This window comes from Kogia breviceps, chromosome 5 (assembly GCF_026419965.1).
Source record: "Kogia breviceps isolate mKogBre1 chromosome 5, mKogBre1 haplotype 1, whole genome shotgun sequence".
NCBI classification, from domain to species: domain Eukaryota; kingdom Metazoa; phylum Chordata; class Mammalia; order Artiodactyla; family Physeteridae; genus Kogia; species Kogia breviceps.
This window is the reverse complement of record NC_081314.1, coordinates 64,285,901-64,313,732: the sequence shown is the minus strand read 5'-3', so window position 1 is coordinate 64,313,732 and position 27,832 is coordinate 64,285,901. Positions and strand designations below refer to the sequence as shown.

The window sequence follows — 27,832 nt, the reverse complement described above, 5'->3', positions numbered from 1 at the left end:
CCTTCCGAGGAAGGTTATTATACATTATTAAATCTGTTCTTGTAAGTCTCTTAGTGGGAGAAAAAAACTACAAACTTTCTTGGTTTTAGAGCACTTTATAAGGAGTCTATGAACATCAAAAGGCATTTTTTTTTAGCCTCCAATTCACTCTTTGAAGAACATACTCATTAGACTACAATAACATAATCAATTTTGAATGGCTGACAGGTTGGACGTCCTCTCCTAAAAGAGATACACTGCTGACAATCAAGTTCAAGGCTCCAAGAACTGTGTAACATCAACTGCTCAAGCCAAAAAGCAGAAGCAATGACCTGAGCAACTTAAAAGAAAACCTATGCAGAAAATATACCGGCGTGCAAGCAAAAGACTCACTGAAAGCTTTCTTGGACAAAAACAGAAAGAGGTTATGCATGTGTCAGAGACTGCAGGGACAGCTGACATCTGTGTTACCCCAGGAAGGCCCAGGCTATAAGAATCAGAGAGCCCAGGATTTAATCCACATAGTCACATGCTGCCTGTGTAACCAGAGGCCAGTCACTGAATCTTTCTGATGCTGCATTATCTCCACTATAAAATGAGGGTAATGATAGCAAGCTTTGGGGTTCTCATGAGGATTAGGGCTAAAATGTACAAAATGCTCACTATATGGAAGTTACCCTTTTAATGATGGGTTTTTTTTTTTTCATTTTTGCTATAGCTGCTAAAAACCCTGAGCCAAGTCTGTGACTCAAAAAAATAAAATTGAAATATATAGCCTTCAGACGTGTTGCACTTTTTTTCCTGTGTTAAACTAAATTTTATTTTCACTACACATAATTATTTAGTCATTACTTATATCTATTTTGTCATCTTACAATCTGCATCAAAGCCCTTGTAAAAAGTGGTGTTACATAAATAGAGATTTTCTGTCTATTATGCTCCCAGTTTCCCCATAGTGAATTTTAGGACACAATGGAAATTGGTGCATTCTCTTCCACTTTAAATGCTGCTGTCATGCTTATAGTTTCATAGAGTTGTTTGACCAATAATTGGAATGACCTCGACATTGATTAAAACCTGCCCCAAACTCTCTTGTCTTGTCCCCTTTGTCATCTAATGTTGGCTCCCATCTGGGATTAGCAATGAGGCATCATTTGTAGAAACTTGGCTTTTTCTTTGTCATCACGTCATTACCAAATAAGTTGACCAGACCCAACGGTCATATTCATGCCAAAATGTCTGCTCCATCCATAGGAGGCAAGAAAATAAACAAACAACAGATAACATTCCATTGGACACCTGAGGGAAGTAAGAACCAAAGATACCAGTGATCAGCCCATCATCAATACAAAACTGGAATTAAAAGCAGGCCAATCAATTTCCTGCATTCTGAACACTAGAGAATGCGACTACTTAACACACCCTGTTTAGTCAGGCAATCCATAGCTTGTCAGTACATCAGATCATGGACACATTTATCTCATCCTGCTGAAGATAATAGCTTCTACTGACAGAGCTTACGCAGGCCCCTACGCTGGAAGGATTAGGGCTATACAAGCCTCATCTCCACCTTTGGATTTTATTGCTAGTCCATGAGTGCACTGAAACCTCAATACCATCATTGTAATGGAAAGGTAGCACCCAGTTCCTGATGCAAAACCCAAGGAAATTTTATTTTTACACAAAGGAAAACAAATCTAAAATAAATCTTTAAACAAATTTAAAATAAATCTCAGGTGCTTCAGAGTTTTGACAAACGTGTGACCTTTTCCTTTCCTCTGATAACTTCTGAAGATACCACAAAGATCCAGATTTCTAAACTTTCCAGAAGTGGGTTTTTGTTTGTTTGTTTGTATTTGTTTTTGTTTTGGCTTAGCAAATAGTACAGTGTATGGCATATGAGTTGTTATATCCAGGAATAGAAGGCATGTATGCAAAAGACTTGAGAAGCTTCCCTTGCCCCAACGGTTAGCTGGGAAATACCTAGCTCTCCAGTTGCCCCAAATGCAGGTGCTTATGGAACAATGTTCATACCTATGTTGACAGAAAGAGGAAACATTCATTTCTCCACTAACAAGAGCTCTAAAGCAGGCAGTCCTTGATAAACCAAGCAAGCAGGAACCTTAGCTGATTCTCAGGCCTGATTATCCATTCCTTAACATGTCTTGACAGTCGTTCTTTACAACTACTCCAAAACAAATTACCTCTAGCTCTTACCAAAAGTACTTAAAGATAACACAGAAGAGAAACTTTGCAAAATTCTTACAAGATTGACTAGACATGAAATTAGTAAGTAAAAGACAAAGCATTATTGCTCAGGTACTAATTTGGCTTAGTAATAAAACAACAATGACATGCCTAAATAATAAGCTTTTTCTTTTAAGAACTAAAAAAGTTAGCAACAACCTTAATCTAACAACAAGCTTAATTTTTATAAAAAGGAATGAAATCAATATTATGAGAAAAAATCTGTATAAATGGTATAATTAAGTACATCTTTCAAACAAAAGCTCTTTAATATTGTGCTTCTCTGTCAACCTAAGACTGTAGGCAGTGATTGCAATGGCACAGTACAGACTGCTGTGCTCATGCACATAGACAACACAACAATCCAACTTATTTTCACAGGAAGAAACCACACTTAGATCCATGAAGAAGTGCACCAATTAATTTTACTCTTCTCCCTCCCTGCCACTCCTCGGGTTTTAATCATCTGTTTTGTAGCAACTGCTGTAAATTATGGGTAACAACAACCTTGGAACTTCAATACCAGCACAAACCAATACCCCACTGCCACCTTTTTGGCAGTTCGCCATGTGTGCTATTTTAAAGTTAGGCATTAGGAGGCAGCAAATGGCTCAAAACCACAGGCAAAGATAAATTTGTAGGAAGTTGGAAAAGAGACCTAAAGCAGCAAAAGTGTAGAAAACAGACTTCATCTTAAACACAAACTTCCAGGACTTTAGATTTGCTATGAGGAATAGTTAGAAGGGGAAAGGGTTTGGCCCTCATAGAGACCTCTGTTAAACCATCTGGATCCTATTTCCCATTTCAGCATCTCTAAAATCTCTGATGGTTACCTTAAGGATTAAACAACATAGGTCTTGGTTTCATTAAAACTTGTTTCCTGGCTCCAGAAAGAAAAGTCTCATGATTGCCTACATGGAATTCTCAGGTCACACTCGATTTGGCAGTGCCCACACTAATGAAGATACTGTTCAAACCATCAAGGAGACATTAGAACTGATTCTGCCCCATATTGCTTCATTCTAATTAAGGTATTTACATATTTAAAAGATGCACCATAGTTAAAAATTAAAAATGCCAATACTGCACTTACGTTTAAAAACTACTTGTGATGTGTACTCTAAGTATCATGTCCAAAGTATGTCTTTAGATAACACAAGTCTGTCTTATTTTTAGGAAGCTGAAAATGGACTTTTCACTTTTCTTAAAAGAGGATAATATCTCTAAACAAAGCTTTGTTATTTGGTTATAATGTTTGATTAAATTATAGGAAATGTAGCTTAAAGCACCTTAAAATTGTTTGATTAATTTATAATATCAAAACAACTCTTGCTTCTCCCTCTGGATATTTATTTTGAAGAAATAAGCTCATGTAATTTATACAAGAATTTTATTTCAAGCACAAGTAGAAAGGTCCCTTAGAAAGCATGACTGATAGGAATCAAAACTATAAATGTGTGAGGAAGCCTGTGTGGTACATGAAACAAAACATAACATCTCCAAAGATAGTTTCCTGCAATTTTTTGCATTGTTTCTTGAACTGTTGTGTTAAGAATGCATACATTACATGCCACACAATACTTAGCTATCATAGAATATACTGGGTAAAGCAGTAGTGAAAAAGATGCTCATTAGCACAATATTGTTGATAAACAGTTAAATCAAACCAAAAGTAATTCACATCAAATAATGCAAATGCTGCACAAAACTTATTTTCCTTCTAGGCATGCATGACGATTCCAAACTCCCCCAGTAACCAAATTTCAGCTTTACTATGATTAACTATTAACAGTAATTGAAGAAAATATCACACATTACTTACTGTTTTCAAGGTATCTATGCCATCCTTCTGAATTCAAAGGGGTGAAGAAGAATCACTGCCACGAGGAAATCTAATAGGCAAAAAGAGGGAAAAAATAGCAAATATTAGTTGTCTGAAAATTAGCATCTTCAGATTTTCTTGAGGTACTTCCCACAGGATCCCAAAGCAAAGAAGAAAAAGAAAAAGTTGGAGAAAAACATCACACACTTCACGAGCCGACTTTCTCCACAAACCCAGGCAGCTCCAAACTTTAAAGGCTAAATTGTTGAGCATCCTGATTGAGCAAATATCCGACTTCGGTATCACTGGTTACGAACACAATTTCAACAAGACGAATGCATCTCCAAAATTATGGTTACTTTAATGTATTATCCAGATTTCCCCCTGTTTCTCTCCCTTTCTCCCTTTTCCATTCACATTTTTCTTCCTACAAAATGCACATAGGTCTGTTCTTCCTTGTACCCGAGTCAGGCCTGGCTTTGAAATGCATTTCAATCTCTCAACACAGACTGCTTTCATTGCATTTAGAGTCCCACTAAGGCCCAGCTTTAAAAGCTACTGATTCTTTTTTCTTTAGCCTTCCTCACAAAGGAAGGGTATTTTGTAAATTACCAGCTCGTTCAGATCAACAAAAGGTACTTTCATAGAAAGCCCCATTTGATTTTGCTCAAATTTGATTACAAGGATGGAGAAAAGGAAAGGAAGTCAAAAAGAAAAACCCCAGATGGCTTTTTCATTCATCTCAGTGAATGAGCTTTATCTGTGCCTTTTGAAACTGTAGCAGTGGAAAAGCATTTCTGTTGGCTTAAAAAACTTGACAAAAATTATTGGTTTGCCATTTCTCATGTAACAGCCATTGGGAACTGGATGAAAAGACTTTTTCATGGGATCGCCTGCTTGGATCAAAATAATGGAGATTAGGTATTTCATTATAAATTACAGTGGGAGATAGAGCAGGCTGTCATATTAATAGCAACCTGCTCATGGCCTTCAATGGTAGCTATTCTCCTAGACAAAGGACCAAGGGGGTTGTCTATTGAACTTGTACTTTAGGCCTGATCAATTTTCTATCATCAAGGCAAAAGGTGAGATGACTAACAAAGGAATTCACACATGAGTGACCTCATAAGCCTACAGATAAAACAGCTTAAAGGAGCAAAATACATCCTGAAATTATGGATGATAAACTATATAAAGAAGAAGACAGAGTATGAGAGTGAGAGAGGAAAGAGCAATGGTCTGTAATTCTCCTCTCTCTTCTTGGCCAAATGGACACATTAAAAGCTACTTGTTTTCAGCTGCAGATAATTGCAACGTTTGGTTTGCAGTGGTCTGCTTTAAATCCTTCAGCTGACTTCTTTTTTTCCTCAGCACAGCTCCAGTCATTTCATTCGCTATTAACAACAGCATTATGTTCAAGACAAAGCTTCAACCAAGAGTCACACTTAAAAATAAAAACTACAAAGAATCACAAGCAACACAGGCTTCAAGATATTACACAGTAGAATGTGTGTTTGTTATTTTGCTCCAGGTTACCAGCCTCTTGCCTGCCTCTCTGTGCGCACTTACTTCTTAGATTTTAAATCATTTAAAATCTAAGCTGTACCTGTCACTAAAAGACACAGAATCTTAATGAAGCCTGAGACATGTGATTCGACGAAGATTCAGAAAATAGTGATGATAAAATACTAACCCAAAGAACTAGTGAAGGATACATGATTGATTTTCATCCCATCACAAGGAATAATTTAGACTCCCAATTGAAGTTGGCCAGATCACTGTAGAAATTGCTAAAATTTTCTTCCCTGTTATATGTGCATGGAATTTTCAACTTTTCTTTAAAAAAAAAATTGAGATTTCTGACTGCTAGTCTTAGTGTTCCTTGAATTCAGGATGGTAGTAGAGAATTTATGTTCCAGAGATAAAACCTAGATTAACAAAGGTTATTATTACCTGGAAATGCAGATACATGTAACACTTTCTGCACATCACATAAAGCAAATGCAAAGTAAAAATACATTTGAGCAGGATATTTTTTTACTGTGTTATTTAAGCCAAAGAGCAGTATAAGATCATTAACGTAATAGGACTTCCAACTGCCTAAAAGCTTGAGAAAGTATCCTAAATATCACCTGTGACAGCAGTTGTCAAAATAAGGCTACATTTTGAAAGGTACCCTTGACAGGTGTAATGACCCCCAAATCTTGGGCACAAGCAGTCAGAGTACAAGCAGGGCACAAGCAGTCAGAGTACACAATCACACATATAGTAGTGATGACATAAAGTCATTTATGTACAAATCAATAAAACAAGGTTATAGTATTATCTGAGGTATATATACAAATGACTCATTGTATAATGACTCATTTGTATAAAAGGAGTACAAATTTGTACAAATGACTCATTTGTATAAAATTGTAGTTCCTTTGTTTTTAGGGGATCCCTGATCCTTCAACTATTTTAACCATTCAGAGAGATCCCAATTTGCATTTATGGTGTAAATGCAAATTGGAAAGGATAATCCATTCAGAGAGATCTCAAATTCAAGGTAATAAAAGAGGAACTAAATTACACTGGTAGAAGTCAGTGTGCCTGGAAGCTCTTCCCATCATTGGTGTAAATGCAAATAGGATAGGGGTTAGGACTTCAAGTTCTAGAGCCAGACTAGCTGCATTCCAATTATAACTTCACCAGCTTCCAAAGACAACCTTATGACTTTCATTATTAACTTCTCTATGCCTGTTTTCTCCCCTGTAAAGTGGGAATCGCAAAAGTATGTTATGAAAATTAAATGAGTTAATATATGTAAAGTATCAAAGGTATGGCTAGCACATAGTAAGTACTAAGTAAGTATTAGATATTATTATTATAAATGCTTCAAATCTGGAAAATTATCAACTAAATTGTGATAAATACAATAGAATGTAATATGCCCATTAGCGATCATGTTTCTTACTGACATGGGAAAATATTCATACTAAGTGAAAAATTAAGGATATGAAACTCCATATATTATGTGATTGCAATATATATATTTGATATATATAAATATATAAATATTATATATTTGTTTTATATATAAATATATAACATATATATGTGCATTAAAAGTGGCAATAGTATTTATTCTCAGATAATGTAATTTCAAGTGATATTTATTTTCTTTTTATACTTTTTTAATTTTTAAATTTTTTATGGAAATTAAAAACAATTTTAACTCTTATTTTTATGAGTTAGTTTATGAAGAAGGAGAACTAGGAGGAGCACCAAGCAGCATGCAGTATTTATCAAACAAAGGTAGGCCAGGCTAAGGGGAAAGTCAGAATGTATGCCAAAGTTCACTTCAGTGCTTAGCACTAAGATCTGGAAATGAGATGTGCTTTCACAACTGGGAATTACTAAACCTAAGCTCTAAAATGTAAACAAGTAAAATCCAAACATAATGGATCCACAAAAATTCCTGCCCGTTGGGTTTCCCTGGTGGCGCAGGGGTTGAGAGTCTGCCTGCCGATGCAGGGGACACGGGTTCGTACCCCGGTTTGGGAAGATCCCACATGCCGCGGAGCGGCTGGGCCCGTGAAAAAAAATTCCTGCCCCAAGAGAATGTCAGTACATGGGTTACCAAAGGCATCTGACAACAGGGGAATCCAGCAAAATGACTCAGGGATGAACTGGGGAAGATAGGCATGTACCAACATACACGGGGTATGTGTAACACAAATAGCTTGGATCCAATCAGTTAGGGGCGGAGGACAAAGCCAAAGAATCCTAAGAAGTTTCAACAGGGCCCAAGTAGTAACTTAATCGATTGCAGGTGGGGCTAAACATAGAAACTTGCAGGTTGCAGCCAAGGAAATGACTCTCTATGGAAATGTCTAGAAAAGGAGAGTAAAGGCCAAGAGGTAGGCTCTTGTCCCTTTCACTCCTCATATCCATGGGGAGCCATAACCTTAAGGACAGCAAGGGAGGTGCATGAAAGAGCAGACCTTACCCTCTACCCCTGCTAATCCCTCAGTCAAGCTTGAACTAAGGGGAGGAGGGAAAGGTGGGGAAAGTGGGGAGCCTAGAGTATTTAACTGGGTGTACTAGTCTTTAGCAACTAAAAGTGACTGGAAAGTTATGGAATATCCCAAGATATTATAAACAGCCAGGAACATAACAGAGCATAGCTGAAGGTGCAGAAAAGAGAACTGAATACAGATTACTCAGTATATGAGTTACATGTGTTTTATGCCTTTGTTGCAAGAAAAAATGGCAATTTAAGTGCTAGACTTTTCAAGAAAAATTCAGTTAATAAACAGCAAACTTCTAGAATATGGAAATACTATATGATCCAGCAATTCCACTTCTGGGTATATATCCAAAAGAATTTAAAGCAGGGACTTGAACAGATATTTGTACACTCATATTCATAGCTGCATTATTCACAATAGCCAAAAAGATGGAAGCAACACAAATGTCCATCAACAGATGAATGGGTAAACAAAACCTGGTATACACATATAATAGAATATTATTCTGCATTAAAAAGGAAGTTCTGATACATGCTACGATATGGACGAACCTTGAATATATTATGCTAAGTGAAATAAGCCAGACACACAAACACACACAATACGTATGATTCCACTTATATGAGATACTTAGAGTAGTCAAATTCATGGAGACAGAGAGTAGTTTCCAGGGGCTGTGGGGAAGGGGTAATTTGGAGTTACTGTCTGGTGAGTACAGAATTTCAGTTATGCAAGATAAAGAGTCCTGGGGATGGATGATCATGATGGTTACACAGCAGTGTGAATTGTACTTAATGACACTGAACTTTACACTTAAAAAATGGTTAAAATGGTAAATTTTGTTATGTATATTTTACCACAATTTTCTTAAAAAGAATATGAAACTGTTGCTCCCTGAAAATATCTCAATTCTTTTACTATCACCTAATAGAAAAGAAATGAAATGAAACAAATCAAACAAAAAAAAAGAGGAAGGGGACTGCTATGGTCAGTCAGTTGTGCAATTTGTACATTTCACCCAGATGCCGGAAGGGGCAAATGGGGGGCAAAATCTAGCCAGGAGTTATGCTGACCAAGTGGAATGCCCTGGGGCTGGACTTCAACAGCTGGGAGAAGTGGTGCCATTTGGTAACTCATCCACCCAGAGGGAACATCTTTTATTAATTTGCAGAAAGGCACTATACGTGTCAACCTGCCTTGAAAGGGAGCCAGGCTGATATGTGGACAGATTAAGAATGATTATTGCGATTGAATGGTAATGTTGGTTATGTGCTCTTTGTAAATGAATTGGCCACCAAGTCCCTGGGAAAACCTTCTGTTTGGGAGTTTCAAGTTCATCATTGTCTTCTTCACGTGATCTTCCCTGCTGTCAACACAACCACCCCTTACTGAAGCATATGAGGTAACAGCACCATTCTAGTGATACACAATTGGAGTAATAATATGTGATATATAAGTAGACTTCCCTAAAAGAGAGAAGATAAATTGACTCAAGGTCTAAAACATGTGTTCTTTTCAGAACTACAGGGAACCCAACTCTTACAATTACATCCTGTGCATGGTATTTATTTATTTTTTATTGAAGTATAGCTGATTTACAATGTTTCAGGTGTACAGCAAAGTGATTCAGTTATGTGTATATATACATATATATAGTAACATTGTAAATATATATATGTATTCTTTTTCAGATTCTTTTCCATTATAGGATATTACAAGATTTTGAATACTTACTGTGCTATACAGTGGGACCTTACTGTTTATCTATTTTATATATAGCAGTGTGTATCTGTTCATTCCAAATTCCCTGGCTTTCCCCTTTGGTAACCACAAGTTTGTTTTTTGAAGTCTGTGAGTCTGTTTCTGTTTTGTAAATAAGTTCATTTGTATCATTTTTTTAGAGTCCACATATAAGTGATATCCTATGATATTTGTCTTTTTGTGACTTCGCTTAGTATGATGATCTCTAGGTCCATCCATGTTGCTGCAAATGGCATTATTTCATTCTTTTTAATGGCTGAGTAATATTCCATTGTATATATATATACCACATCTTCTTTATCCATTTATCTGTCAATGGACATGTAGGTTGCTTCCATGTCTTGGCTATTGTAAATAGTGCTGCTATGAACATTGGGGTGTATGTATCTTTTCGAATTAGAGTTTTCTCCGGATATATGCCCAGGAGTAGGATTTCTGGATCATATGGCAACTCTATTTTTAGTTTTTTAAGGAACCTCTGTACTGCTCTCTATAGTGACTGCACAAATTTACATTCCCACCAACAGTATAGGAGGGTTCCCTTTTCTTATGAATGGTATTTAAAATTTACATTTCCAACACTGACCTCCTATCCAAACTGATGCCATATTTCAGATAAATTATAAGACATTTTTATTAGGCTATGACACTGAATCCTCAAATAAACATATCCAAAATATCTCTATTTGCCTTCTCCCACACACACAAAAAAAACAAACCCATAAAACAGCTCCCTCCCTTTACTTCTCTGATTCTGTTCACGTATTACCCTAAGTTCCCAGACCCAAAATATTGACAACATATCTGAATCCTTCCTTTCCTTTGTACCTCACAGTCAATCAGTATGGGTCAATTTTCTCCTTGATATATTATATCCAGACCTTCCATCCCTTTCCTAAGTCACATACAGTCCTGAAATTATAACATGTAGTTTCTCAAGGTTCTGTAATTGATCCTCTCATCTTCTCTCTCTGTGGCCTCATTCAGGAAAGCAGTAATTCTCTCCTTGGATTTACTCATTGTCTGTTAACTCCCTAACTCATCCTTCTTGAAACTCTCTCTCCCTGGCTTCTTGGATTCTGACCACCCTCTTGATTCTCCAATCCCTCTAATTCCATGTTCCTGGCTCCATCAACTTTGACAAGGGACTCTCCCTCTTCCCTGAAACACTCTGCTTTGATCCTCTTCTTTCTACACATTCTCTGGCCACCTTTTCCTCTTCAAGATCACCTATGATCTGTACGCTAATGACTCCCAAATCCACTCTCCTGCACCAGTCCTAAAGCCAGCTCAGAATGTTGAAAAATCAACCTCATTGTCTTCCACAATCATGCAGGGAATGGGAGAAGCAAGTGAAAGAGGGAGGGAGGGAGGAAGAGAGAGGAAGGGGGGAGAGAGAGAGACAGAGAGGGAAGGGAAGGGAAGGGAAGGGAAGGGAAGGGAAGGGAAGGGAAGGGAAGGGAAGGGAAGGGAAGGGAAGGGAAGGGACAGCGCAAACATGCATTCTTCCTTTTCTATCTGGGTAAAAAGCAACACTTAGTTTCTCAAGCAACAAGTCCCAGGCCCATGCCTGTTGGTCCTTCTGACTCAACCTCTATCATTCACCAAAACCCTTGAATTACATCTTATAAATTTCTCTACATTTTCTCCTCTTCTTTTTAGTCACAATCCTATTGCTCTAATTTGGATCTGAAGCAGCTCTGACTTAAGCAACTACAACAACCTCCAAACTGGGTTCTCTCTCAAATTCTCAAAATTCATCCTCTACCTAGCCATTACAATAATATTTCTAAAGGAAAAATCTAGCCATGTCACTCTTCTGATTAAAATTCTTCAATAGTACCCCATGGTATATAGAGCCTTGCTAACCAAAATGCATCACCTGGGAGCTTGTTAGAAATGCAGAAACTGGGACTCCATTCCAGACCTAGTGGACCAGATCTGCATCTTAACAAGATCTCCAGGTGATTCATATGGGCATTAAAATTTGAGAAGCACTGGTCTCAAGAATAAAGTACACTTGTAGTCTCACCCATAGGCCTTTCACAACCTTCACAAGCTGCTGCCCATCTACTGTATCTTTCAGTTTCACCTTCAGCCTATCCCCCTCCACACTGCCTTTCCTGCCTAAGGGCCTTTGTAGAAGACATTCTTTGTCCAGAATACCCTTCCCTACCTCATCCAGCAATATCTGACTCACCTCTCAAAGCTTGAACTAAATGTCACATCTTCTTACAGTGTGTTAAGACCAGATGTTTTATTTCAAGAGAAGAATTTTTAAAAGAAAGTGGTATTAGAATATAGTATCTGCACTAGGCATGAGCTTTTTTCCATGAAAATTTTGTTTTAATTGAAAATTGTACTTTGTATGTGTACATGTATATTGGTCATGATCTAAAATGCATTTCTTACTATAGGTAAGAAACAAAAAACTCGAAGCCCTAAAATGCCTTCTCTAAGTTCAGAGGTTGGAAGGGCTACAGAGCTTTGCCATGGTGGGCATACCTCTAATTATAAAATTGACTAGAGTTTATGAAAATAAATGTTTGCATATCTACTTCCTCATAAGACCATGAGTCTGTTCAGGGTGGGGGCTATTACTTCTCCATCTTTAAAAATCCAAATCCTAGCACAATCAATATTTATATTTATTGAATGAATAAATGAATGATGGCATTAATGAAATATGCCCCACTGTTTTTGAAGAACAGATCAGTAGATGCTGGTGTTGAGGCAGGCAGGGGGCAACAGAGGGACAGAGTCATACCTTTGGGAGGTGGTCCAGGATCTGAGGGAAGGCTCTGGGCTTCAGCTAGATTGACTTCAATTTTGAATCCCTACTTTTTCCCTTAGGACTGTGTCACCTGGAACAACTTACCTAATCTCATAAATTCTCAACTTTCTCCTCTGAAAAATGAGGATATTATATTTAATTTCCCAAGTGGTAAGATAGGTGAGATAGCATTGCATAAAATGCTTAACACATTATCTAGAATGTATATATCTAGAACATATGTAGAATATAGTTAAGTGCTCTGTAATATTTGTACTGGTATATGAATTAAATGTGATAATATCTACCACACACCTGCCACACCATAGGCACTCAGGGACACAAGTGATGATTATAGCTGGGCAATTTATTGGGATTTTTAATATAACAGAATAACATTGAAAAACCTAATTTCTTATTTTAACTTGGGAGTAAAAATGGGACTCCCCACTCCCCATAGGAGAGTGTTTTACTTTCTCTGTAGCACAGATCACCTTTAACTATCATATAATCCTTAGTTGTATATCATGTTTATTATTTAGCATCTGTCCCCTCCACCAGAATATAAGCTGCATGAAGGCAGAAATACTGTCTGTTTTGGTTACCGTTATTCACCAAACACCTAAAATAGTACCTGACAGAGAGTAGGGAGAATAAGCACTAAACAATTATTTGTTGAATAAATGGAATATTGGCTAAGCCTTTATGTCCTTCAGATCTGGACTTGCCTTGGCCTAAGGGGGAATTAAGAGTCTTTTCTGGTAAAAGAGAGAAGAGCCAGATGGGGTGGACCACTCCCAAGCCAACCCTAAATAGGCCTTTGTTTTCAAAACTCTAAGCCTATGGACATCATGCTAGAGTGTTTAGGAAGGGAAAACACAAAGGCTGTGGAGTTCCATGGTTGAGGAGGAGAAGCGGCCTCACTTCTATAAGTTCAGATTCCCCAAACTGAGCATAAAGAGGGAGTTTTCATTTCTAAGAATGGCAGAGTCATGAAAGTAACACACCTAAGGTGGCAAAACTTCAGATGGCAATAGCCCCAGAACCGACTCAAGGAAATGCTATCTGTCCAACAGAGAACAACTAAAACTGGACAATTTTTTCCCTGAGGTTTATTAGCATGAGTGAATAAAAGCTTTGGAAACTAGAGAAAGTCAATCAAAACCCTTTCAGAAAAGAAAAAATTTGCTTCACATTTAAGTTAATGCCACACAAAGATAGACAAGACAAAATGTCTTCAGAAAAGGGACTCAAAACTAAGCTGAGGAACCACTGAAGGAAACAGAGATATTTATCCTGGACTAAAGGAGATCCCAGAGAACTCGAAAAATGTAGAGAGACATAGACATAGACATAGACATAGACATAGACATAGACATAGTCATGGATTGTGATGCAGTTGTGGAGGTAGATGCAGAGGTAGATGTTGATATAAATGTGGGTGTAGAGGCAAATGCACACATTCTCTTGTGGAGAAGGGCAGTAGACGTATCCTGTGTAGTTCCATAAGTCAAACTAAAATTAATGAGGAAAAGCTACAGAGAGAAATTTCATATCAACATTAAAAAGTATCTGATTTAACATGATTCCTAAATAAAATGAGCTCATTTAGGGGTTGATCCCTAACACTTACAATGATCAGACAGGCTGAACTACCACTGGGGTTGAAGGTTATAAAGGGAACAGAAGTACTGTTCCTTGTCTATCAAGATGTCTGTCAAAATGTCTGTCAAGAGCTGTGAGGAGCCTACTTGGAAGACAAGTTAGTCTCCCTCGGTTGCACGGATGGATGTTAAATAAGAAATGTCTACTCAGGATAATAACACAGAACAATAAGCAAGCTCACAGATGCTTTGCAGTTCTGCTTAACTTCAATTTTTAAGCAGACTTATTTCATGTTGTATACCTTGAAGACATTTAAATATTGACTGAGATGTTATAAAACTGTAAAGCTCTGTTGGTGGTACTCTATTAATAACAAATTGGAGTAATTTGAACATAGAATAATGTCTGTAGTATTTACTTTTAAAAGGAGCTTATCAAGGAAATAATGTAAATAAAACTGATATGGATGTGTTTAATCTACCATAGAATAAAAATTTCAACCATTATAGAAACATTCAATTACAAATACTTGCAATGCTAATTAAAACCATCTTATCAACCACTAACATGGGTCCTATGGGATCTCCTCTACTTGGCAGTAGTTTCTTAGTCTAGTTTGAGATGCTCTATGAATTTCAAAGTAATAAAACTGATTTCCTTGAATATGTTACATAACTCAAACCATTTAAGTCAATTTTGCAATCAGTCTGATTTAGCAGAGTTTAACTGTCCTAATCAAAATTTAAAACACTTCTATTTACATTAATGGCTATTAAAGGCACTAATCAAGGCAGAGCTTTTTAAGCAATGAAACAACTTTGGTCTTAGAGCAAAATCAAATTGATTTAGAAACACAGATAGCTATATGATATTATGGCTACATATACTAATCCTACCTGCATACATCTTAAATAAAAATTATTTGCTAACAAGAAGAACCATGACTGATCTCATGGGTTACATTTCTTTTATTCTTACTGTAAAACACTGACATAATTCCTGATCCCACCCTTTTCCTCAGACCCCAGATCCAATCAATCAACAGGCCTTTTTTATTTTACCTTCTAAAAACATGGCTGATCTGTCTCTTATAGGCTTCTGGGGCCCTAGGCCATAAAACATTATCTCTGTCTGAACTGATGACAAGGGCAAACCAACTGAACTCTCTCACTCCCCTCCTCCAACCACCAAAGCCCACCTCCCTCAGTCCTCTCACAGCCATAAGAGTCACCCTCTTAAAACTCCACTGTTTAAAACCATTCAAAGGCTTCCTACTGCATTTAGGATGAAATCCAAACTCCTTCCGAGGACCTGTCATTTCCTGCATGATCTAGCACCTGCCTATCCCTATAAAACCATCTCCTATAGCTCCTAGGCTTGCCCTCTTCCCTATGGATACCCTGGTATTTTTTGTCATCTTCTAACACATTAACATATGCTATAGTCTCTAACTAGAATGTTCTTTGCGCAGCCCCTTATGTTAGACTCATTCTCATCCTACCAATTTCTCCTCAATGTCCACTCCTCAGAGAGCCTTCCTTGGCACCCATCCTGTCCCATGTAACCTTGCTGTTCTCTATCTCCATCTCAGAATCTTGTTTGTGACCCTCATAGTACCTGACTCAATTTGCTATTATTTTATTAGCTTATTTTTCTAGTCTGTCTTCACTAGATTGTAAAATCCATGGGGAAGGAACCATGTCTGTTTCTTTCACTGCTAGGCTCCCAGGACTTAACACAGGAGCTGGGCATTCAGTAGGAATTCAACATATATTTGCTGAATGAATGAATATAACAAAACCATAGTCATTCCTCAATTTCAAAGGTGGTTAAAAATTTTGCATAAATGTGTATATATATGAAAATTTTGCCTGTAGTAAATTACCCATATACTACAAAGTGAAATCAAGAAATTTAAATATTCTTTTAAGTAATTCAACCAAATTATTGCTTCTGACAGACAATAATGGCTCATAAAAATAAGACCCACCTCAAAAGGAAAGGCTTTTGTTAATTCCTCCTGATCAAGTGTGAATGGAAAGGTATGTCCTGCCTGGGGTCTGCCACTTACAGCAGGAGAGCCAGGTTAAAGGGATGGTAAGGTTAAGAGATGGAAACTATTCCTGCTCTGATAGAAACACAGATAAGATGGCACAGTTTTCACCCTAGACAATGACAATGATCTTGATGATGATGATGGTGAAAAGAGTAGCATTTGTCAAGCATTTTCTACATGTCAGACACTGTCTGTGTCTCAGTGCTTTGCATATATTAACTCATTTAATCCTTACAATAACCTTACTACTATCCATACTTTACACAATTTACAGATGAGAAATTCCAAGGCTTAAACAGGTTAAAATAGCAGTTTACAAAAAGTCATACAATCGAGAACTGCTAGAGCTGAGATTTAATCCTAGGTTCTTAGACCCCAGATGCCCGCATTTATTTCTGTTAAAGAAAAAACAAAATAGAGGTCACTGTTTGAATACACCACTAGATCAAAAACTCAGTCATATAACCAAAACTTAAACTGTCTTGATTTACCAGAAATGCTGACTTTAAACAAAACTTAAGCTTTCTTCATGTCCTTACAGAATGACTTTCCAGGTTCCTAGCTTACCAGCTACAAACAAGTAAGTTTATGCAATGAAAATGAATATGTGTCTGGTAACAAATCACAAGAGAAAACAAGTGCTTACTCATTCATCCTTTATAAACCAAACTGTAACTACTGAAAGTCAAGCTCTAACTACTTTCCATTTGAAATCTCCCTGTTAGCGGTTTGTTTCTCACTCAATAAAATATTCACATTGAGTAAAGCTCTCTGAATTTTCTTTTGACATTACTAAGTATATAAAAATGTTTTAAGACATTCCAAGAAGAAAAGGTACCTTACACGGTATTGAGAATAAAATGACGTTAATAGTAACTGCCAGGTCTTTGCAGCCATAGGGGTGTTCACATTTCTTCTCAATGGAGAAATCCATGTCAGTTTGGCTCCTAATAATAAAGGGTTTTTTACCAGAAAGATGAGAATATGACTCTCCTGATATATCCCAGCGGGCAGACAACACAGAAAGAGACAAAACTAAAATATCATATAGACAGAACAAAGAGTACTTGGATAGGAAAGAGGAAAAGAGGGAAGGTGAGAGAGAAGGAAAGGCTTGCACTGCTATGTGAGTCAATAAATAGAGCAGGCAGCCAACATTTTGCAAAACATTTTTGGAGAAAATGAAAACCACCTTGATAATACTACTGACAAAGATTTGAATTCAAAGGATTTGGGGATAAATAGGAAATATCAGGAAATAGTACCGTATTAGTTTCTTGTGGCTGCTGTAACAAATTACCACAAACTTGGTGCCTGAAAACAGTAGAAATTCGTTCTCAACAGTTCTAAAGCCCAGAAGTCTGAAATCAGTATCACTGGACCGAAAACAAGGTGTTGACATAGCTGCATTCCCTCCAGAGATTCTAGTGGAGAATCCATTCCTTGTCTCTTCCAACTTCCTGTAGCTTCCAACATTTCTTGACTTGTGGCCACATCACTCCAATCTTCAAGGCCAATATCTTCAAGTTTCCCTCTTTCCTGTCCTCACATCACCTTCTCCTCTGTACAAAATCTTCCTCTGCTTCCCTCTAATAAAGATACACATGATAGCATTTAGGATCCACCTGGATAAACCAAGATAATCTCCCCATCTAGAGTCTTAACTTAATCGTAACTGCAAAGATCTTTTTTCCAAATAAGGTAACATTTACAGATTCCAGAGATTAAGACCTGATATCTTTCGGGGGGGGGGGGGGGGATCATATTTCAGCCTACTACAAATACATAGTGCTCTGATAAAAGGAAGTAATTAACCCTAGCATAGACTAGTGGGACACAGGAACACTGTAGAACTCACAGAAGACCAGCAGAACTTAGTAAAAGAAAAGGAATCCCTCCTGGACCAGAAGACAAATCATACTCAATTAAGTGTTTTTCCTAATGCTTTAATGAGATAATTGGAAATTAAAGCCAGCATAATTACTGAGTTTAATGCAAAAAAAAAAAAAAAAAAAAAAAACTTGCTTAACTTAATTCCACTGTGAATTATATGCAGTTTTAGTCCATAATGTAAGTTCAGTCAATATTGAAAAATTCTTTGCTGTCTTTATGGAATTCTAAATTCAAATGTTAATCCAAATACACTTATACAGGAGAAAAAAATAGAAGGGCTTCTCTTTCTGGTCTAGTATGTCAGAATCCCAGGGAAATGCTCTGATAGACATAAGCAAGAGGGACAGCTTGTTCTGATTGGAGAGGGGAGGAAGAGTCTTCAAAGCAAAGGGGAGGCTAATACCTAACGAAGAGAGGAAGGTGTGCTGGGCAGATAAAAACCACAGAAGTCCACTGCACTCTATGCCAGTCAACACACAACTCTTCTAATACAACTATCCCACATGCACACATATATACATACAGAAAAGGAAGGCACCCACTCTTCCCACAAGGAAAACAATCCAAAGTTGTGTCTGTTTCTGAATCTAGCCAGAAGTTCTGAAGGTGCCGTGGACTTTTCTTCATTGGATCCAGGCATTGTCTCTTCTTAACCTTGCACCCTTTAAGTGTCTAGCACAGTGGTTAAAAGCCCAGGTCCAATCAGGCTGCCTGGGCTCAAATCACGGCTCCACCTCAATAGTGTGTGGTTTGTGGCAAGTTACCCAACCTCACTGTGTCTCAGTCTCCTAGTCTGTAAAATGGAGATGCCGACAGTATCCACTTCATAAAGGTGTTCTAAGCATTTAATGAGAGAAAATGTATGAAATGCACAGAGTAAGCATTCAATAAGTGTTAAGTGCTATGCTTATGACCATTTTAGATGCTAGAGATACAGCATTAAGCAAAATAAACAAAGCTCTGCCCCCCATAGAGTTTCAGTTCTAGCAGGGGAAATAGACAATAGATAATTTAAAAAACAAATAATTAAGTCCACTGTTAACAATTTTTGACTTCAGCTATTCAAGCTTAAAATGAAGATTTTATCTTTTTTTGCACTCTTGTGGCTATTGTTGAGCATTTTAAAATGAGGTGAAGCTTACATACTGACATGAAAAGTTGTGCAACATTAAGTAAAAAGAGAAAATGGCATAACAGCATATAAAGCATAAGCTCTGATTACATTAAATATACATATACATTACACATACCTCTGTTTCTGCTTTAAAATGTCAGCGAGGATAGACAAACTGCCAGTAATTACGTCTAGGGAAGAAGACTAGGGAAGGCATCACTTTTTAGCTTACCTTTTTAAGCGGGTGTGTAATACTACTTTAATGAAGAAAATGTTAATAAATTTTTCATTTAAAAATGCCGAAGGCTGGAGTTGATTAAGGAACAATCAAAATCCATTTAATCATGCATATTTTTATAGACTAGTGAGACAACAGGAACACTGTAGAACTCACAGCAGAACTTAGCACAAGAAAAGGAATCCCTCCTGGACCAGAATACATTTGTTCATAAAAGCTAACAATTGCACTCCTTGTTATTCACCCAAATGAGTTGAAAACTTATATCTGCACAAAACCCTGTACACAGATGTTATTCATAATTGCCCAAACTGAAGCAACCAAGATGTCATTCAGTAGGTGAGTAGATAAATAAACTGTGGGATGTCCATAACATGGAATATTATTCATCACTAAAAAGAAATGTGCTATCAAGTCATGAAAAGACATGGAGAAACCTTAAATGCATATTACTAAGTGAAAGAATCCAATCTAAAGAGGCTACATACTGTATGATTCCAACTATATGACGTTCTGAAAAGGGCAAAACTATAGAGACAGTAAAAATGTCAATGGTTGTAGAGGTTAGAGGGGAGGAAGAGTTGAATAGGTGGAGCACTGAGGATTTTTAGGGTAGTGAAACCGCTCCATATGATGCTACAATGGTAGATATGTATTATCATAATTTGTTAAAACCCATAGAATGTACATCAAAAGTGAACCCTAATGTAAATTATGGTCTTTGGGTAATAATGATGCGTCAGTGTATGTTCATTGGTTGTAACAAATGTACCACGTGCTGTGGGATGTTGACAGTGGGAGGCTGCGTGTGTGTGGGGGTAGGGGGTATGGGAACTCTCTGTACTTGCTGTTCAGTTTTGCTGTGAACCTAAAACTGCTCTAAAAATAAAGTCTATTTTAAAAACAAAATAAAACATTGTTTTAGGTACATTTCGAATCGAGGTTATGGTAAATTTGTGTTCTATCTTTCCCAACTCCATAATCACTCCCCTTCTCTGCCCCTCATCTTGTAGCCCACACGAAGCACAAGCAAGCCTTAACAACAAGTGTGGGTTTTTTTAAGACAACCGAACAAGACTATTAATATGTTCCTTGCCCAGCGAGAGACTGAAACTAAATAGCCAATTTAATAATAATGATAAATGTGCACTTCCCCCCAGTCTTTTGCCCATTTACTCTAACTTGATTTTACTTTCAGAGAGCAAAATTACCACACCTTCTTTGCTTTCATAATATACCCACAACCCCAGAATGCAGATCACACCTACAATGCATTTCTTAACATTGCCACCTGCCCTCAAACCATAAACATACAGACTTCCAGTTTAATTTTAATTAAGAGGTTCTAGGAACTTGAAAGAACTGCTCCTGTAGGCTTCAAGTCCTTAGCAATATTTTAAACAGCATTATTGGGGCATACTTTATATACCATAAAATTTTAAGTGTCAATTCAATGATTTTTAGTAAGTCTATAGAATTACGCAACCATCACTACAAACATTTCCATTATCCCCAAAGAGTTCACTCATACCATTTTGCAGTAAGCTCTCACTCCCACCCTCAGCCCCAGACAACCATTGATTTGCTGTTTCTACAAATTAGCCTTTCCTGAAATGTTTATACAAATGGAATCATACACTACATGATCTTTTGTGCTGGCTGCTTTTACTGAGCATTTTTTTTTTCAGGTTCACCTATGTTGCAGCGTATGTCAGTACCTCATTCCCTTTTATGGCCAAATAATATTCCATTGTGTGGATACACCACATTATGTTATCCATTCATCAGTTGTTCGATGTTTGGATTGTTCTAGTGTTTAACTATTATAAGTAATACTGCTATGAACATTTTTGTACACATCTTTATGTGGACATATGTTTTCATTGGGTAGCTTCCATGGAATAAAATTGTTTTGGTTATATGGTAAGCTTCTGTTTAACTTTTTAAGAAAGTACCATACTGTTTTCCAAAGAGGCTTTACAAGTCCACACTCCTATCAGTTTCTTCATCCTTTTCAACACTTATTATGGTGTTTTGAAAATTTTTATTATTATAGCCTTTCTAGCCAGTGTAATGAGGTCTCGCATTGTAGTTTCAGTTTTCATTTCCCTAATGTCTCATGATGTTGAGTATCTTCTTCATGTTTAGACATTTGCGTATCTTCTTTGGTGAAATATTTATTCAAATCTTTTGTTTTAATTAGGTTGCTTTATCTTATTGCTTTATCTCATCTTATTGCTTTATATTTATATTATACATTCTAGATATAAATCCTTTTTCAGATATACAATTTGAAAATATTTCTCCATTCTGTGGCTTGTCTTTTCATTTCCTTAATGTTTGCTTTAATGTTCAGAAAGTCTAATTTATCAATTTATTATTTTATTGCTCATGATTTTGGTATTGTATCTAAGCTATTTGCTTGACCCAAGGTCACAAATATTTTCTGTTAGAAGATATAGAATTTTGGCTTTTACATTTAAGATACAATCTTTTAAATTTTGTGTATATGGATATCCAATTTCCCCAGCAACAGTTGATAAAAAGACAATCCTTTCCTCCATTGAACTGGTTTGGTACATTTGTCCAAAATCAACTGACCATAAATATAAGGAATTTTTTTAAAACTCTCAATTCTGTTCCATCAATCTATAGGTCTATACTTATGCCAGTGTCACACTGTCTTGATTACTATAGCATTATAGTAAATTTTGAAAGCAAGAATTTTAAGTCCTACATTGACTTTGCTCTTCTGTTTCAAAATTATTGGGGCTATTTGGTGTCCTTTGCATTTCCATGTCAAATTTCTTTAAAAATATGCCTCTTGGGATTTTGATAGGGGTCATATTGAATCTACAGATTAACTTACAGAGAAATACAATAGATTTTTGTATATTGGTCTTACATTTTACAACATTGCATGTTTATTAGTTATAGTAGTTTTTTGTGTGTGAATTCCTTAAGGTTTTATATCTTTTACAAATATAAATTATTTCGTACTTTTTTCTTTCCAATTTGGCTTTTATTATTCCTTTCTGCCCTTTCTTTCTTTCTCTGTCTCTCCCTCACCTTTCTTTTCCTTCCTTCCTTTCCTTCCTTCCTATCCTCCTTTCTTTTTCCTTCCTATCTCCCTGCCTCCCTACCTCCCTCATTTCCTTCCTTCTCTTTTTCTTTCTCTCTTCCTTCCTTCCTTCCTTCCTTCCTCCCTTCCTTCTTTTCTTTCTCTCTCTCTCTCTTTATTTTCTTTCCTTATTGCTATGACAAAAACTTCCAGAACAATGTTGACTAGAAGTGGTGAGAGTAAACATCCTCGCCTTATTCCCAAACTTATGGAGAAAAGCATTCAGTCTTTCACTATGAAGTATGATTTTAGCTGTAAGGGTTTTTTAAAATATAGACACAGTTTATCAGGTTGAGGATGTTCCTTTTTATTCCTAGCTTGTTAAGAGTTTTATTATGAATGGGTGTTGGATTCTGTCAAATGCCCTTTCTTTGAATCTATTGAAATGAAATGACCATGTGATTTTTTTCCCCTTTATTCTATTAAGATGGTGTATTACATTAATTAATTTTCACATATTAAATAAATCACATATTAAATAGAAAAAATATTTTTTTCTATTTCTTTAATGTTGTGTCTATATGAGATGACAGATATTCACTAAACCTACTACAGTAATCATTCCTTGATGTATGTAAGTCAAATCATTATGCTGTATGCCTTAAACTTAAAAAATAAGATATAATAAAAACAGAGTCATATCTATGAGACCTTTGCTGGACCCTAAAGTCTCAAGCACTGTATTATTTCTTCCCTCTCCTTGTGGCCCAATGTCTTGAAGGAGTAGTTTGTATCCACTAAACATCTTGTCATCTGCATCCCCCATTGAAACTGCTCTGCTGAGTTATGCCCTTTAAACAAGTCCACTTCAGTCGTGATGTGAGTCCTAATGAAGTATGCAGAGCACCCCAGTCTCTTCAAAGCACATCCTCATGCAAATTCTCATGTACTCCTCTGAACAATCCGGGAAGAAAGAAGACAAGCAGTATCTTCCCAATTCTCATCTTCACCCTTCCAAACAGAGCTTCCTGTTGCAATCCCTTCATCCCTACCTTTCATCCCAACCATATTCCATCACCTGGCTTCCTTCTCCCGCTCTCCAGCCACAGGCCACAGAGGATCCTTTGCACACTTCAATGACATTGTCGTCCTGCAACCAGATTTCTCTAACTTGGTGGAAAAAGACACACTGTCAAGGTCACTAGAGGGCAGGTACACAGGCTAGATAGACCTCGAAAGTGGCCATGTCTTATTTTTATGTGCAACCCCAGTCAATAGCCCTGGACCTGGGGACCATGAGCCACAGAATGGGGGTTGTCAGGGGCTGGGGGACAGGGGGAATGGGGAGTTATATGTTTAGTCAGTACTGTACAGAGTTTCAGTTTGGGAAGAGGAAGAAGTTCTGGAGATGGATAATGGTGATGGTTGTGCAACAGTGTAAATGCAGTGAATGTCATGAATTGTACATTTTAAAACAGTTAAAATGGTAAATTTTATGTCAAACTAAACAATAATATTAACTTTTCAATGTCACTGTAAAGACTAGACAGAATATACTGTTTGTCACCAGCATGGGCTTAATCAATGGTGTCCAATGCTACTGATATTTTCAGCTTAGTCCAATGTATCTAAATTTCCTAAATGGCCCAAAATAAAGTTTTTCACTGGAATTTTTTTTAAAGTCATGAGGCATTGAGCCAGATTACTGGGATTAAAACACAGCTCTACAACCTATCAGCTGTAAAGTAACCTTAAGTAAGTCACTTAAATTCTCTGAGCCTCAAATTACATTTTTTAAGAATTGTAGTAAAATAAACATAAAATTAACCATTTAAAAGTGACTTGATGGCACTTGATAGCATCCGGTAGCACTTGATGCATTTGCAGTGTTGTGCAACCATCACAACTATGTAGTTCCAGAACTTTTTCATCACCCCAGACAAAACACCCATACCCATTGAGCAGTCACTCCCCATTGCCCCCTCCCTCCAGCCCCTGACACCCACTAACTTGCTTTCTGTCTCTAAGGATTTACCTATTTTAGATATTTCATATAAATGGAATCATTAAAAAAAGAGAAATGAAATGACCATGTGATTTTTCCTCTTTATTCTATTAAGATGGTGTCTTACATTAATTAATTTTCACATATTAAATAAATCTTGCATTCTTGGGATAAATTCCATTTGATCACAGGGTATAACCTTTTTATAGGTTTCTGAATATGGTTTGCTAATATTTTGTTATAGATTTTTGTATATATATTTATGAAGGATATAGCTCTGTATTTGGTATCAGAGAAATAACACTGACCTCATAGAATGAGCTGAGAAATATTCCATTTTCCTCTATTTTCTGGAAGAGCTTCTGAAATACTGATAGAATTTCTTAAATATTTGATAGAATATACCACTGAATCTATCTGGGGCTGGGCTTTCCTTTGTGGACAGATTTTAAATTACTAATTCAATTTCTATATTTGTTATAAATATATAGGTATATTTAAATTTTCTTTTCTTTAGTCAACTTTAGTAATTTGTTTCTTTTAGGGAATTTGTCCATTTAATCCATGTTGTCTAATTTGTTGGCATAAAATTGGTTTTTAATTTTTGTAGGGTCAATAATAATGTCTCCTCTTTCATTCCTGATTTTGGTCATTTTTGTCTTCTCAATTTTTTGTCAGGGGAGGAAAGACTCAATCTAGGTAATGGTTTGTCAATTTTGTTGCTCTTTTCAAAGAAGCAACTTTTGGTTTCATTGATTTTCTCATTTTCAATTTCATTGACTTATGCTCTAATCTTCATTATTTCTTTCCTTCTCCTTTCTTTGGTTTTGGTTAATTTTTTTCTAGTTTAAGGCAGAATCTAATGTTAATTTACATTTTTTCTTCTTTGTTAGTAAAGGCTTTAACTGATATAAATTTTCCTCTAAACACTGCTTTGCTATATGCCTTAAATTTTGATATGTTGTGTTTTGTTTTCATTCAGTTCAAAATATTTTCCCTTGTGATGTTTTTTCTATGATCCATGGGCTATTCAGAAGCATATTTTTAAATTCCAAAATTGGGAGATTTTCCAAATTTCTTTCCATTGTTTATTTTTAATTTAATTCATTTGTGGTTAAAGAACACATCTTGTATAACTTTAATCTTTTTAAGTATATTGAGATGTCTTTTACAGACTAGTGTAAGGTCTACCCTAAAGAATGTTCCACAAAGCTGGAAAAGAATGTATATTTTGCTTCTGTTGGGTAGTGTGTTCTATGGATGTCAGTCTGGTCAAGTTGTTTGATATTGATGCTAGTCCCGTATACCCCTGCTGATTTTCTGTCTAGTTGTTCTGTGTTATTGAGAGCAAGATATTGAAGCTCCAACTATTATTGTTGCACTGTCTGTTTCACCTACAGTTCTGTCAGTTTTTGCTTCATTTATTTTATATGTATCTTCCTGATGAATGACCCTTTATTATATGAAATGCCCTTGGGTATTTCACATAATATATCTTGGAGTAAAGGTACTTTACTCTACACCTTCACTATTAATATTTTTATTTTAAAGTCTGTATTGCCTGATATTAGTATAGCCACTCCAGCATTCTTATGATTACTGTTTGCATGATGTATTTTTTCCATGCCTTTAATTTTAACCTATTTGCCTCTTTGAATCTTAAGTATGTCTCTTAATAAATAGTATATAGTTGGATCTTGGGTTTTTTTTTAAACCTGCCTGATAATCTCTGCTTTCTGATTGGAGTGTTTAATCGGTCCTCATTTAGTATAATCATGGATATGGTTGGATCTGCTGTTTTGTTTTCTATATATCTCATGTCTTTTTGCACCTCTGTTCCTCCTTTAGTTTCTTTTCTGTTAAAAAGATCTTTACTAGTATACCACTTTAATGTCTCTAATATTTTTTTCAATTAATGAACTTTATTTTAGGGTAGCTTTAGACTCACAGAAAAATTGAGAAGAAAGGACAGAGTTCCCATATACTCCCCATCCCCACAAATGCACAATCCCCCTGACTATCAACATCCCACATCAGACTGTAACATTGTTACAGTTGATGAACCTACATTGAGACATCATTATCACCCGAAGACCATAGCTCACATTAGGGTTCAATCTTGGTGTTGCACATTCCATGATTTTGACAAATCTAAGATGATGTGTATCCACCATTGTAGTATCATACAGAAAAGTTTCACTGCCCTAAAAATCCTTTGTGATCTGCCCATTTATCCCTCCCTGCCTCCAAACACTAACAACCACTGATCTTTACATTGTCTCTATAGTTTTGCCTTTTCCAGAATGCCTTATAGTTGGAATCATACAGTATGTAGCCTTTTTAGATTGGCTTCTTTATTACTAATATGCATTTAAGTTTCCTCCATGTCTTTTCATGGCTTGATAGCTCATTTCCTTCTAGTGCTGAAGAATATTCCATTGTTTAGATGTACCACAGTTCATTTATCTACTCACCTACTTAAGGACATCTGAGTAGCTTTCAAGTTTCAGCAATTATGAATAAAGATGCTATAATTTTATATGTGCAAGTTTTTGGATAGACATAAATTATCATTTCATTTGCGTAAATACCAAAGAGCATGACTGCTGAATTGTATGGTGAGAGTACATTTAGTTTTGCAAAAACTTCAAACTGTCTTCCTAAATGGTTGTACCATTTTGAATTCCCATCAATGATAAATGAGAGTTCCTATTGTTCCACATCCTCACCAGAATTTGGTGTTGTCAGTGTTTTTTATTTTGGCCATTCTAATAGATGTGTAATGGTATCTCAGTTGTTTTAATTTGAAATTCCCAAATGACATATAATGTTGAACGTCTTTTCAAATGCTTACTTATACATATATCTTCGGTGAAATGTCTGTTCATGTCTTTTGCTTACTTTTTTAAGGGAGTTGTTCATTTTCCTATTTCAGAGTTTTGTGTTCTTTATATATTTTGGATAAAAGTCCTTTATTAGATGGGTCTTTTGCAGACATTTTCTCCAGGTCTTGGCTTGACTTCTCATTCTCTTGACATTCTCTTTTGCAGAGCATAAGTTTTTAATTTTAATGAAATCCAGCTTATTAATTATTTCTTTCATGGATCATGCATTTGGTGGTATATCTAAAAAGTCATCACCATATCCAATATCATACAGGTTTTCTCCTATATTATCTTCTTAGAGTTTTATAGTCTAGGAGTTTAGGTTGATGATCCATTTTGAATTAATTTTTGTGAAGAGTGTAAGATTCATGTATAGATGC

General features: G+C 36.3%; 1 long non-coding RNA gene across 8 annotated transcripts in view; it reads right to left on the bottom strand.

The window, feature by feature from the left end:
* The window catches only part of LOC136794244 (uncharacterized), a 692,340-nt gene that overhangs the window by 563,326 nt on the left and 101,182 nt on the right, over nt 1-27,832 (bottom strand). For 5 of the 8 annotated variants that reach the window (XR_010840679.1, XR_010840677.1, XR_010840687.1 and 2 more), the window contains exon 2: nt 4,049-4,118. This is a non-coding gene — a long non-coding RNA (uncharacterized lncRNA). Of the gene's footprint in view, nt 1-4,048; nt 4,119-4,253; nt 4,387-17,521; nt 17,637-27,832 lie in introns of those variants that run through there. The other 3 variants (XR_010840682.1, XR_010840680.1, XR_010840681.1) reach the window with 3 other exon arrangements.